The sequence below is a fragment of the Bufo gargarizans genome, chromosome 1 (genome assembly GCF_014858855.1).
Source record: "Bufo gargarizans isolate SCDJY-AF-19 chromosome 1, ASM1485885v1, whole genome shotgun sequence".
NCBI classification, from domain to species: Eukaryota; Metazoa; Chordata; class Amphibia; order Anura; family Bufonidae; genus Bufo; species Bufo gargarizans.
The window spans coordinates 748,286,236-748,301,922 of record NC_058080.1 but is presented as its reverse complement, the minus strand read 5'-3'; the positions used below and the strand labels follow the sequence as shown (position 1 = coordinate 748,301,922).

The following is a 15,687-nucleotide window of genomic DNA, read 5'->3' as shown; positions in this document are numbered from 1 at the left end:
GTGATGATGGAAGAGGATGTGGCACAAGAGGAGGTGGAGGAAGTGGGATCATTTTGTAGGGTTTCCAGACAGTCATTCACAAGTGGCTCCGAGGGTGGCTTCCTGCACCCACAAATGCCAGGTACACTATTGTCCAGCCAGGGCACAGTTCTTGAGGATGACGAGATGGAGGAGGAGGAACCTTGTTCACAGCAGGGTGGCACCCATACCAGCACATGGCCATCACTGGTGCGTGGCTGGGGGGGATACAGAGGACACAGACGATACACCTCCTACAGAGGACAGCTTTTCGTTGCCTCTGGGCCGCCTGGCACACGAGCGATTACATGCTGCAGTGTCTGCAACGACCGCCGAGTTGCCTACATTCTAACTTGTGCTGATTACTGGGTGGCCACACTGCTGGATCCCCGTTACAAGGACAACACACCGTCCTTAATTCCCTCACTGGAGCAAGATCGTAAGATACGCAAGTACAAGCGCACGCTGGTAGACACGCTGCTGGTGGCCTTCCCACCTGACAGCGGGGGCACAGTGGAAGCACAAGGAAAAGGCAGAGGAGGAGGAAGAGGTCGCCAATGCAGCTGGGGCACCGCCAGCACCTCAGAAGGCAGGGTTAGCATGGCCGAAATGTGGAAAAGCTTTGTCAGCACGCCACAACAACCAGCACTACCAGCTGATATGGAACGTCTTAGCAGGAGGCAGCATTTCAGCAACATGGTGGAGCAGTATGTGTGCACACGCCTACACTTACTGAATGACGGGTAAGCCCACTTCAACTTCTGGGTCTCCAAATTGGGCACATGGCCTGAACTTGCCATTTACACCTTGGAGGTGCTGGCCTGCCCTGCACCCAGTGTATTATCTGAACGTGTGTTTAGCACAGCAGGGGGCGTCATCACAGAAAAGCGCAGCCGCCTGTCCACAACTAATGTGGACAAGCTCATGTTCATTAAAATGAACCCGGCATGAATCCCACAGATCTTGTCCGTACCTTGTGCAGAATAGACATGTATACCGGACTTAACTAGCCATTGTTATACTACAGCGCAATTGCTCATTCTTGTATTTTGGATATTTCACACTCTTTTGGAGTGTACCCTAATAAAATAAAAAATAATTAAAACCAAAAACCAGTGGTGGACACCCCGTCCTTCTCCACCGCTGCTTCCACCTACACCGCTACGTCCACCGCCTCCTCAAACTCCTACTCCATATGGACCTCCACCTCATAAATCAATTTTTGGGTGTGATATACCACTGCTATACCTAGTAGACAGGTAAAAAAAACACTAATTTGTGTGTTACATTTTCGGGTGAAATTCACAAATTTTTGGGTGTCATGTACCACTGCTACACCTAGTAGACAGTTAAAAATAAATCACTAATTTGTGTGCTACATTTTTGGATGAAATTCACAAATTTTTGGCTGTGATATACCACTGCTATACCTAGTAGACAGGTAAAAAAAATAACTAATTTGTCTGTTACATTTTCGGTTGAAATTAACCAATTTTTGGCTGAAATATACCCCTGCTCTACCTAGTTGACAGCTTAATAAATTTCACAAATTTTTCTTTTACATTTTTGGGTGACAATAAAAATTTTTTTCTGTCATGGACCCCTGCTCTACCTAGTAGACAGGTTAATAAATTTCAAAAAAATTTCTGCTACATTCTTGGGTTGAAATTTTACAATTTTTGATGTGAATAAACCCCTGCTCTGCATAGGTGACAGGGACAGAATTTTTTTTAAAATAATCTGTTCCATTGGTGGGTGACATTAACCCATTTCTGGCGATGAAGGACCCCTACTCTGCTTAGGTGACAGGGACTTAAATTTCTAAAATTCGTCTTTAATTGGCCCTTTCAGTCGATCCTTCTGCTTTAATAATTTGTCCCACATTTCCGCTTCATCCCATTGCAGTCATTGACCTCCCTTGGATGAGGTCTCACACTTTCTCACACTCCCTCTCCGGCGTCGAACCCTGATTCGCCGATAACCCTGATTAACATGGTAGGCTCAGAAAAGAACATCGAAAGTTGATAGAGAAGATATCCAAATGGATGGTGAACATCACGGGGACGTGTGATCAGGCATAAGTTATCTAGAGTCAACCAAGCGGCAGCAGGGCCTCTCCTGTATAACATTTCTTCATCCAAAATACCCCAGTGACATTTCCTATAATTTTTTATTAATCATTCCAATAACAGGGCATCTTAAGAGTACTGTATTGTTATTTATCGTCACTACCTCCCCCAGTCGGGAGTGGGTAATTGCCGTTTTAAAAGCTTCTCCAACATTTCCGCTCGATCACAATTAAATTTCATGCATTGATCTCTCTTGGATGTGGTCTCTCTTTCTCACGCTCCCTCTCCGGGGTGGAACCCTGATTCGACGATAACTGTGATCAACATGGTAGGCGCAGAAAAGAACATCGAAAGTTGATAGAGCAGATATCCAATTGGATCGTGAACATCACGGGGACGTGCGACATGGTGGGGCAGTTTGTGTGCACATGCCTACACGAACTGACTGATGGTTCTGCCCCCTCCAACTTCTGAATCCAGTGTATTGTCTAAACGTGTGTTTAGCACGACTGGAGGGTGTTATCACAGGTTATATTTCCCAATGTTTTGGGGTGTACCCTAATAAAAAATAAATACATTTTAACCAAAAATTTGTGTAGCCTACCTCCTCCTCCTCCACCGCCGCTTCCACCTAGACCACCACATCCACCGCCTCCTCAACATCCTACTCCTTATGGAACTCGTCCTCCTAGATCAAGATTATTATTTTTAATTTTTACGTATTTTATGTTATTTGAAGTCATTTCCCTATCCACATTTGTTTGCAGAGCATGCTCTTAACCACATTTTGCTAGCATTTGCAGCCCTCTAGCCCTTTTCCGTGACATTTTTAGAGCCATTTTAGTGGTCAAAAGTTTGGGTCCCCATTGACTTCAATGGGGTTTGGGATTAAGTTCGGGTCCTGAACTCAACCTTTTTGTGAAGTTCAGCTGAACCCGTCGAACCCGAACATCCAGGTGTATGCTCAACTCTAGTGATAACCCTTCCAATGACAGGGAAGAGTGTTTCCATTGCATAGATGTCAGGAAGTGGCTCCCTCTCTGACCGGTCTCAGTGGTGCCTCCTGTGTTTCCCCTCACCAACACCTCCACGGCACATAGACTATGTCTAAAGACAAGGGGAGACCAGTTTCTAAGACAAACCTTGTAAGGTGCTTGGTGGCATCTCCATGGATGAGATTTGTTTTTTTGCACATCCCACACATGATTGCATTTAGATCTGGGAATCTGGAGACAAGTCATTACTTGATTTCTTTGTCATGTTCTTCATTCCTGGATAGTTTTTGCAATGTGGCCGGACATTATCCTACTGAAACAGGGAACTGCCATTAGTGGGAAATGCTGACGCATCCACATGATGTCATGACCCAAGTTGGGATGAGCAAATACCTGAACGAATTTTCACTGTGCATGCATAAAGGTCAGGATGCTCCCTCTGCCGGCAGATTAAAATGGTTTCATCTTGTGCAGCCTGAGTAATCTTGCATGTGTCCCTTTACTTCCTGTATTTACTCATGCATTATGATCTGGCTACTAATCGTCTCAACAAATTTGCATGCGGCGCGTGCACAAACCCTTATTTCACTAACCAGAACATTTGTGCGTGTGTCAATACTTTCAGTAACAGCACATACATGAAATTATCATGGCTGCACGATATATGTGACCATGTTAATATGCTGGCACATTTGTTAATTGTCTGTAGTGGGATGCTTCCTCACAGACCTAAAATTCTTAAGAATTAATTCCACTGTTTTCGTACAAATCAATTTGCTCATCTCTAGGCCTAAGATATCCATAAGAACATTGCCGAGAACATCATACTTCGCCTGCCGGCTTTTCTTCTCCTTATAGTACACCTGGTGCTATCTCTTACCCAGGGAAGTTATGCACATGCTCCAGGCTGTTCTGAAGATGAAACGTGATTATCAGATTAGGCCACATTCTTCAGTTGAATGTGCAGGCAGTGTTTAGCTATGAAACACAAAGAGGGCGCACCGTAGGGTTATAACGTACAATTAAAATAAAGAAAAATGTCTCCAATGAGGAGGCTTACCTTTTAGAGTTGTGCTAAATGTAGGCACAACTCTAGTGTAGGCTCGTCAAGGGGTATTCGATTCCCTTTATGGTGGATACTATGCGGCCAAGGATGCAGGTAAATCTGGTCAGGAATGCCTGGGGTCTCTCAGAAGGCAAGTAGATCATCAGAGAAGAATATCCCGTGGTGCAAAAAAACATCCAATGGTTTGATTCAGATTTCAGAAATTTATTTTGCAGATGGTACAACGCGTTTCAGATACAACGGTCCCCTTCATCAGCTACAGACTGCTTATACACAAATATTACCAATTATACATGTATTTATACACCTAAAAAAACGCCAAAAACACTAAAATGGAGGTCAAGAGGCGTCAGCGCTAGGAGAGAGAGCTCTAATGGCTCTTTCCCATCCTCCTCCCAGCAGGACCTACATTCTAGCCCTAACTAGACGCCTTAGCGTCTCGATACTAGGCAACATAGGTCACGTGCCCGCCATTGCGATCACGTGACCGGCCTCTGAGTCACATGAGCACTCAAAACTTGGCTATCTCTCTGGTAATACCGTGCATCGCTTCAGGGTCTCTTATTTATATAGTTTTAACTCTCCACTTACCCCACCAATGTCTATAAGCCCCAAACCATTGGAGCACATATTTATATTATTATTTTAATAAAAACTACAAGTTATCCACATAACGGAGACAATAGGGCAGGTCCTGTACCGCCCATCCCCAACCCCTGACCTCCATTTTAGTGTTTTGGGCATTTTTCTAAGGTGTATACATATATGTATCATTGGTAATGTTTGTGTATAAACAGTTTGTACCTAATAAAGGGGACCGTTGTCCCTGAAACGCGTTGTACCATCTGCAAAATACATTTCTGAAATCTGAATCAAACCATTGGATGTTTTTTTTTGCGCCGCGGGATATTCTTCTCTGATGATTCTTCCCATATAGCACCTGAAGCCATATCTTCCCCCAGTTAAGTGACACATGCACCTGGCTGTCCACATGACCCTTATTCATCAGACCAGACTGTATTCTTCAGTTCCTGTTTTTCTGATGTCAGAGGTATTTATTGCAGATACTTTTGGTGGACAGGATGGACAGAGCTTTCTCCAACAACTTGTTGCCTGGCGGAGAGGAGACTGATAGTAGTTGTTTTACTTTCATTATGTACTGTGTCTAACTGATGAAGGTCTTCACTGTGGGATTCCTTTTCAGAAATTTGCCTCATAAGCAGAGGTGTCATTGTGTCATGATGGTGTCCTGATTCAGGGAGCTGTATAAAGATTTCCCCCTTCCCAACATTGCCATATACATCTGTATCTTAACCAATCATTAGTAACAGGAGTCGTCCCGGAAGATTGGAAATTGGCAAATGTCGTGCCCATTCACAAGAAAGGTAGTAGGGAGGAATCGAGCAACTATAGACCAGTGAGTCTGACATCAATAGTAGGCAAATTAATGGAAACCCTATTAAAGGATAGGATTGTGGAACATCTAAAATCCCATGGATTGCAAGATGAAAAACAACATGGGTTTACTTCAGGGAGATCATGTCAAACAAATCTTATAGATTTTTTTGACTGGGTGACTAAAATAATAGACGGTGGAGGTGCAGTAGACATCGTATATCTAGATTTTAGTAAGGCTTTTGACACTGTCCCACATAGAAGACTTATCAATAAACTGCAGTCATTGAGCATGGACTCCCATATTGTTGAGTGGATTAGGCAGTGGCTGAGTGACAGACAACAGAGGGTTGTAGTCAATGGAGAACATTCAAAACAAGGTCATGTTACCAGTGGAGTTCCACAGGGATCTGTACTGGGACCAATTTTGTTTAATATCTTCATAAGTGATATTGCAAAAGGCCTCGATGGTAAGGTTTGTCTTTTTGCTGATGACACAAAGATATGTAACAGGGTTGATGTTCCTGGAGGGAAACGCCAAATGGAAAAGGATTTAGGAAAACTAGAAGAATGGTCAGAACTCTGGCAACTGAAATTTAATGTGGATAAGTGCAAGATAATGCACCTGGGGCGTAAAAACCCAAGGGCAGAATATAGAATATTTGACACAGTCCTGACCTCAGTATCTGAGGAAAGGGATTTAGGAGTAATTATTTCAGAAGACTTAAAGGGGTTGTCCAGGTTCAGAGCTGAACCTGGACATCCCTCCATTTTCACCCCGGCAGCCCCCCTCACATGAGCATCGGAGCAGTTCATGCTCCGATGCTCTCCTTTGCCCTGCGCTAAATCGCACAGGGCAAAGGCATTTTTCTGAGTTCCGGTGACGTACCGGGGCTCTCTATGGGGCTGACAGGAACCCCGGTGACGTCACCGGCACTGATGGGCGGGATTTGGCTCTGCCCTAGCCAGTAAAACGGCTAGGGCAGAGCTAAAGCCCGCCCCTCAGAGCCGGTGACGTCACCGAACACACCGCTGGGCGGAAGTTACCGCCCGGCAGTGTGTTATTGTAAACACAAGAGCCTGTGCCCTGCGCGATCTAGCGCAGGGCACTGGAGCGCATCGGAGCATGAGATGCTCCGATGCCAGGCTCAGGAGGGCTGCCGGGGTGAAAATAAGGGTATGTCCGGGTTCAGCTCTGAACCCGGACAACCCCTTTAAAGGTGGGAAGACAATGTAATAGAGCAGCACGAAATGCTAGCAGAATGCTTGGATGTATAGGGAGAGGTATAAGCAGTAGAAAGAGTGAAGTGCTTATGCCGCTGTACAGAATACTGGTGAGACCTCACTTGGAGTATTGTGCGCAGTACTGGAGGCCATATCTCCAGAAGGATATAGATACTCTAGAGAGAGTTCAGAGAAGAGCTACTAAACTAGTACATGGATTGCAGGATAAAACTTACCAGGAAAGGTTAAAGGACCTTAACATGTATAGCTTGGAAGAAAGAAGAGACCGAGGGGATATGATAGAAACTGCTAAATACATAAAGGGAATCAACTCGGTAAAGGAGGAGAGAATATTTAAAAGAAGAAAAACTACCACAAGAGGACACAGTTTTAAATTAGAGGGGCAAAGGTTTAATAGGATTCAGATATATTGGGCAGACTAGATGGGCCAAATGGTTCTTATCTGCCGACACATTCTATGTTTCTATGTTTCTATCTTCATAATCAGAATGTACTATTGTGGAGAAGGAGCCGTCAGCCCACTGTCTGCGATTTGCTGTCATTGACCAGCGGTTAGGATGAATTCACATGGTCCGTGAGATACCGGACTGGCATCCTGCTTAATGCAGAAGCGCGCGGCGTTATTGGTTGCTATGACGCCGTGCGCTTCATGCCGCCGCTGCTGTACAGTAATACACTCGTATAGATCATACGAGTGTATTACGTACTGCGGAGGCGGCACAAAGCGCACGGCGTCATAGCAACCAATGACGCCGTGTGCTCCTGCACTAAGCAGGCATCTCACGGACCGTGTTCCACGGATGTGTGAATTCAGCCTTACTTTGGGCCTGTGGTCTGCTAGGTGCCAGGACCTCTGCACAAGTGGTGAGGAGCAGAATATTGATATTTCCCCTTGATAACTAAACCTAGAAGTAAAGGAGCTGAGAGAAGTGTCTGATCTATAGACAGATCTACAGGAGGCCATGTATTCAGTCACTGTGTGCTTGTGTCTCCACAGATGGATCCAGGAGGAGAAATCCACCAGAGAGATGTCCCCGTCCTCTGTATTCCCAGGACTGTCCAGAGGAGAAGGTCCCAAAGAATCCTCAGGTAGATGGAGCTGAGCCCTACACACATCTATATAGGGGGGGGTCCTGCAGTCATTGAGAGGTCATAGATTGTGGGGGTCTCTTCTGTGGATCTGTTAGATTTCCCACCTGTCTGCTGTATTGTACTGAATTGTTACAGATGACAAATCAGGGGGAAGATCTGACTGATATTAAAGTGGAGGATGAAGAAGAGTGGATGATGGGCGATCCGCCATGTAAGAGTGAGGTGGAGGAGAACATTCCAGGAGATGTCACCACAGGTATGGATTCACGAATGGAGAAAGTGACTTCAGATTCTGTCCTTGGTGCCTTCAGGACAGGAGGAGAATCTGATCACCGGCTGCTGGGCTGCTCTTTGATTGGAGATGTCCCCATCACATCATGAAGTATTCCCCTTATCCAGCTGACGGTGATCTCTGATCAGATTCTTCTCTGATCCCGGCTGTTCCTGCAGGACATGACGGTCAGTCACATCCACACACCCACTGGGGATTATGCAGATGCAGCTTTTATGTCTGTGCTGTCATGATGAACTACATGTACGCCATTGTGCAGGAATTACATGGTGCAAGTGACCTGAATGTTCTTCATTGTGCAGGAAAGGGTTAAGCACCCATTTGGGATAGTAATGATATTCAGTATATATAAAAATAATCAATATATTTTTGTGCTTTTCTCCATAATGTTTAAAGGTTTGCAGTGTGAGATTTCAGCAGCAGCGGGAGGAGGAGGAGATAAAAAATGCTTGTCAGTTTATACCTGGGGGCCATTATAGCATGGATTTTTGTAATGAGTCCACTAGCTTCATCAGGTCTGAGAGAGTGATTTAATAATGAATGCAGTTTGTGTTAAGGAATGTAGTGATAGATCCTTTTTAACCACTTCAGCCCCGCTAGGTGAAACCCCCTTCATGACCAGAGCACTTTTTACACTTCGGCACTACACTTACCACCCAAATGAATTTTACCTCCTTTTCTTCTCACTAATAGAGCTTTCATTTGGTGGTATTTTATTGCTGCTGACATTTTTACTTTTTTTGTTATTAATCAAAATGTAACGATTTTTTTGCAAAAAAATGACATTTTTCACTTTCAGCTGTAAAATTTTGCAAAAAAAACGACATCCATATATAATTTTTTCGCCAAATTTATTGTTCTACATGTCTTTGATTAAAAAAAAATGTTTGGGCAAAAAAAAAATGGTTTGGGTAAAAGTTATAGCGTTTACACACTATGGTACAAAAATGTGAATTTCCGCTTTTTGAAGCAGCTCTGACTTTCTGAGCACCTGTCATGTTTCCTGAGGTTCTACAATGCCCAGACAGTAGAAAAACCCCACAAATGACCCCATTTCGGAAAGTAGACACCCTAAGGTATTCGCTGATGGGCATAGTGAGTTCATAGAACTTTTTATTTTTTGTCACAAGTTAGGCTACTTTCACACTAGCGTTCGATCGGATCCGTTCTGAACGGATCCGATCATAATAATGCAGACGGAGGCTCCGTTCAGTACGGATCCGTCTGCATTATTTTAGCATATAACAGCTAAGTGTGAAAATAGCCTCGTACGGATCCGTCCAGACTTTCAATGTAAAGTCAATGGGGGACGGATCCGCCTGAAGATTGAGCCATATTGTGGCATCTTCAAACGGATCCGTCCCCATTAACTTACATTGTAAGTCTGGACGGATCCGCACGGATCCGCATGCCTCCGCACGGCCAGGCGGACACCCGAACGCTGCAAGCAGCGTTCAGCTGTCCGCCTGTCCGTGCGGAGGCGAGCGGAGCGGAGGCTGAACGCCGCCAGACTGATGCAGTCTGAGCGGATCCGCTCCATTCAGACTGCATCAGGGCTGGACGGCTGCGTTCGGGTCCGCTCGTGAGCCCCTTCAAACGGAGCTCACGAGCGGACCGACGAACGCTAGTGTGAAAGTAGCCTTAGCGGAAAATGATGATGATTTTATTTATTTATTTTTTTCTTACAAAGTCTCAAGACAACTTTTCCAATTTTTTTATACAAAGTTGGCATTTGACCAAGATATTTTTCTCACCCAGCATGGGTATATGTAAAATGACACCCCAAAACACATTCCCCAACTTCTCCTGAGTACGGCGATACCACATGTGTGACACTTTTTTGCAGCCAAGGTGGGCAAAGGGGCACATATTCCAAAGAGCACCTTTCGGATTTCGCAGGCCATTTTTTACACATTTTGATTGCAAAGTACTTCTCACACATATGGTCCCCTAAATTGCCAGGGCAGTATAACTACGCCACAAGTGACCCCATTTTGGAAAGAAGACACCCCAAGGTATTCCGTGAGCGGCACGGCGAGTTCCTAGAATTTTTTATTTTTTGTCGCAAGTTAGCGGAATATGAGACTTTGTAAGGAAAAAAGAAAAAAAAAAGAAAAATCATAATTTTCCGCTAACTTGTGACAAAAAATAAAAAATTCGAGGAACTCGCCATGCCCCTCACGGAATACCTTGGGGTGTCTTTTTTCCAAAATGGGGTCACTTGTGGCGTAGTTATACTGCCCTGGCAATTTAGGGGCCCAAATGTGTAAGAAGTACCTTGCAATCAAAATCTGTAAAAAATGGCCGGTGAAATCCGAAAGGTGCATTTTGGAATATGCGCCCCTTTGCCCACCTTGGCTGCAAAAAAGTGTCACACATCTGGTATTGCCGTACTCAGGAGAGGTTGGGGAATGTGTTTTGGGGTGCCATTTTACATATAACCATGCTGGGTGAGAGAAATATCTTGGCAAAAGACAACTTTTCCTTTTTTTTTATACAAAGTTGGCATTTGACCAAGATATTTTTCTCACCCAGCATGGGTATATGTAAAATGACACCCCAAAACACATTCCCCAACTTCTCCTGAGTACGGCGATACCAGATGTGTGACACTTTTTTGCAGCCTAGATGCGCAAAGGGGCCCAAATTCCTTTTAGGAGGGCATTTTTAGACATTTGGATCCCAGACTTCTTCTCACGCTTTAGGGCCCCTAAAAAGCCAGGGCAGTATAAATACCCCACATGTGACCCCACTTTGGAAAGAAGACACCCCAAGGTATTCAATGAGGGGCCTGGCGAGTTCCTAGAAATTTTTTATTTTTTGCATAAGTTAGCGGAAATTGATTTTTTTTTTTTTTTTTTCTCACAAAGTCTCACTTTCCGCTAACTTAGGACAAAAATTTCAATCTTTCATGGACTCAATATGCCCCTCAGCGAATACCTTGGGGTGTCTTCTTTCCGAAATGGGGTCACATGTGGGGTATTTATACTGCCCTGGCTTTTTAGGGGCCCTAAAGCGTGAGAAGAAGTCTGGAATATAAATGTCTAAAAATGTTTACGCATTTGGATTCCGTGAGGGGTATGGTGAGTTCATGGGAGATTTTATTTTTTGACACAAGTTAGTAGAATATGAGACTTAGTAAGAAAAAACAAAAACAAACAAAAAATTTCCGCTAACTTGTGCCAAAAAAAATGTCTGAATGGAGCCTTACAGGGGGGGGTGATCAATGACAGGGGGGTGATCAATGACAGGGGGGGTGATCAATGACAGGGGGGTGATCAATGACAGGGGGGTAATCACCCATATAGACTCCCGGATCACCCCCCTGTCATTGATCACCCCCCTGGTAAGGCTCCATTCAGACGTCCGTATAATTTTTACGGATCCATGGATCGGATCCGCAAAACACATGCGGACGTCTGAATGGAGCCTTACAGGGGGGTTATCAATGACAGGGGGTGATCAGGGTGATCACCCCCCTGTCACTGATCACCCCCCCCCCTGTAAGGCTCCATTCAGATGTCCGCATGATTTTTACGGATACATGGATACATGGATCGGATCCACAAAACACATGCGGACGTCTGAATGGAGCCTTACAGGGGGGTTATCAATGACAGAGGGTGATCAGGGTGATCACCCCCCTGTCACTGATCACCCCCCCTGTAAGGCTCCATTCAGACATCCGCATGATTTTTTACGGATCCATGGATACATGGATCGGATCCACAAAACACATGCGGACGTCTGAATGGAGCCTTACAGGGGGGTTATCAATGACAGGGGGTGATCAGGGTGATCACCCCCCTGTCACTTATCACCCCCCCTGTAAGGTTCCATTCAGACATCCGCATGATTTTTTACGGATCCATGGATACATGGATCGGATCCGCAAAACACATGCGGACGTCTGAATGGAGCCTTACAGGGGGTGATCAATGACAGGCGGGTGATCACCCATATACACTCCCTGATCACCCCCCTGTCATTGATCACCCCCCTGTAAGGCTCCATTCAGACGTCCGCATGTGTTTTGTGGATCCGATCCATGTATCCATGGATCCGTAAAAAATCATGCGGATGTCTGAATGGAGCCTTACAGGGGGGGTGATCAGTGACAGGGGGGTGATCAATGACAGGGGGTGATCAGGGAGTGTATATGGGTGATCACCCGCCTGTCATTGATCACCCCCCTGTAAGGCTCCATTTAGACGTCCGTATGCGTTTTGCGGATCCGATCCATGTATCCGTGGATCCGTAAAAATCATACGGACGTCTGAACGGAGCCTGACAGGGGGGTGATCAATGACAGGGCGGTGATCAATGACAGGGGGGTGATCAGGGAGTTTATATGGGGTGATCAGGGGTTTATAAGGGGTTAATAAGTGACGGGGGGGGTGTAGTGTAGTGTGGTGTTTGGTGCGACTGTACTGACCTACCTGAGTCCTCTGGTGGTCGATCCTAACAAAAGGGACCACCAGAGGACCAGGTAGGAGGTATATTAGACGCTGTTATGAAAACAGCGTCTAATATACCTGTTAGGGGTTAAAAAATTCGGATCTCCAGCCTGCCAGCGAGCGATCGCCGCTGGCAGGCTGGAGATCCACTCGCTTACCTTCCGTTCCTGTGAGCCCGCACGCCTGTGTGCGCGCGTTCACAGGAAATCTCGCGTCTCGCGAGATGACGCATATATGCGTGACTGTGCGCAGGGCTGCCACCTCCGGAACGCGAATCTGCGTTAGGCGGTCTGGAGGTGGTTAAGTTAATTTGTTGTATCAAGGTAATGCCCATTTGGCATTGAAGGGCCAAATCTATTGGCAGAAGGCAAGTTTGACAAGTCTGTCCACGATGTAGTTTGGAAAAATAATCAAATCAATTTTTATCTAAACAGAAAATCCCAGTATGAATCGTGAGGGAAACATGTTATCACTAAATTATAAAGTAGAAGATGAAGATATCATGCAGCGCTCTTCAAGAGGAAACCTTAATATACATCCAGGACTTCACAGTACAGATCAACCATATAATCCCTCTAATAATGAGAAACCTTCTCCTCACCCATCACAGATTGCTACTTCAAGTACAGGTCAGAAAGGGGGTGAAAGGTTTCAACATGCCAAAGAGTTCACAAAAAGCTCAGGTCTTTCTACAAACAGAAGAATTCACAAAGGAGAGCAGCCATATTCATGTTCAGAATGTGGGAAGTGCTTTTCAGATAAATCTGGTCTCATTAGACATGAGAGAAGTCACACGGGTGAGAAGCCATATTCTTGTTCAGAATGTGGGAAATGTTTTACACAGAAATCAAGTCTTGTTACACATAAGAGAAATCACACAGGAGAGAAACCATATTCATGTTCAGAATGTGGAAAATGTTTTAAAAAAAAATCAAATCTTGTTACACACGAGAGAAGTCACACAGGAGAGAAGCCATATTCCTGTTCAGAATGTGGAAAATGTTTTAAAAAAAAATCAAATCTTGTTACACACGAGAGAAGTCACACAGGAGAGAAGCCATATTCCTGTTCAGAATGTGGAAAATGTTTTTTAAGAAAATCAAATCTTGCTACACATGAGAGAAATCACACAGGAGTAAAGCCATATTCATGTTCCCAATGTGGGAAGTGTTTTACAAAGAAAGCAAGTCTTCTTTCCCATGAGAAAGGTCACACAGGGGAGAAGCCATATTCATGTACAGAATGTGGGAAATGTTATACAGATAGATCACATCTTGTTAGACACGAGAGATGTCACACAGAAGAGAAACCATATTCATGTTCAGAATGTGGGAAATGTTTTAAAACTAAACCAGATCTTGTTGCACATGACAGAATTCACAAGGAGAGAAGCCGTATTCATGTTCAGAAAGTGGGAAGTATTTTACACATAAATCAAGTCTTGTTTCCCATGAGAGAACTCACACAGGAGAGAAGCCTTATTTTTGTTCAGAATGTGGGAAACGTTTTACAGATAAATCACATCTAATTACACATGAGAGACGTCACACAGGAGAGAAACCATATTTATGTCCAGAATGTGGCAAATGTTTTACACACAATTCAAGTCTTGATACACATGAACGAATTCACAGAGAGAAGCGATATTCATGCTCAGAATGTGGGAAATGTTTTACGTATATGTTGAGGAAGGGTTGAGACATATGCATAATATACGTGCATGCATGTATAATATATACGCATACATAAATGGGCGCATTATAAGAAGATGTGCCCAGTATCTGCGCACATATGCCCTTAATATTCCACAGGGGCTCATTGTGGCCCCTGTGGGGAATACATGCCCCCTTATACATGTGCCCCCATATATGTGTCCCCTTATAGTGTGTCCCCTTATAATAATAGATAAATATGCATGATAGAAGGAAGGTAGAAACCTCCCCTCCTTCTATTATGCGCATTCCGCCATTACCATTGCACTGCCCGAAATGCAAAGTCGGGAGATTAAAGGCTTCTCCCGCCTGTCAGTGTGGGCGGGGCGGCAGACCCTGCACTAAGGCCCTGCACTAAGGCGGCAGGCCCTGCACTAAGGGAGAAGAGCCGAGCCGCCCCCCTGAAGAGAAGAGACCCCCTACCCCCCAGCAGAGGACGGAGAGCACAGGCAGCGCTCGCTGGGGGAGTTAGAATCATCCCCAGGACGACGAGCATCCCCTGGACAATGAGAAATTAACCCCTGGAGGGCTGAGTACTGATGCCGTATCCCTACCACTATCCCACCAACGACCACAACCTATATTACCTGCCCATATTTCACTATAACCCCTACCTGCCCATATTCCCTTGACCCTCACATACCCTAATTGCCCTGCCAAGTTACCCCAGCATTCACCTGCAGGGTATTAACCCTTGCATTGACTGCTGTACCCCTACCCTTCAGTTACCACCTCTGTACCCCTACCCTTCAGCTACCCCTGCTAATTTACCCCTTGACCACCTATCCCCTACCCTAACCCTGCAGGAGTATCCCTGCTTCCTATTAACCCCTGCTGTAACCCTGTGTCTGTGGCCTGCAATGACCCTTGCAGCGCCACCGTTAACCCTTCGTTCATAGGGATAGTTTAGAGGCAGGTGGGGTGGGCTGCTAATGAATGTATGTAAGTATATTGTATAGTTAGTTTGTGGGTGGAACTTGGGATTGAATAGTGTATTTAGTGCTGTATTTATGGTGCTGTATTGTGTACTGTAGGTGATAATAAATATCTTGTATTATTTGTATTATACCTACTGTGTAACGTGTGGTTATTAGCGGTAGCTAGCTCAGTTAGGCGCTTATAGCTAGTTTAGTGATTAGCGTAGGGCAAAGTGAAAGTATTATTCTTTATTTAAGGTATAAATAGGTGGAGTCTTCACTAGACGACTCCTCTTATTTATGAATATTAATTATTGATATTTGCATAAATACTGGTAATTAATATTCCCCCTTTACAGTATAAATCAAGTCTTGTTATACATGAGAGAAGTCACACAGGAGAAAAGCCGTTTTCATGTCCAGAATGTG

At 44.8% G+C, this 15,687-nt stretch overlaps 1 pseudogene; it reads left to right on the top strand.

The window, feature by feature from the left end:
• Nucleotides 1-8,083: 8,083 nt before the first annotated feature.
• Nucleotides 8,084-15,335, top strand: LOC122925061 (annotated as a pseudogene).
• Nucleotides 15,336-15,687: the final 352 nt, after the last annotated feature.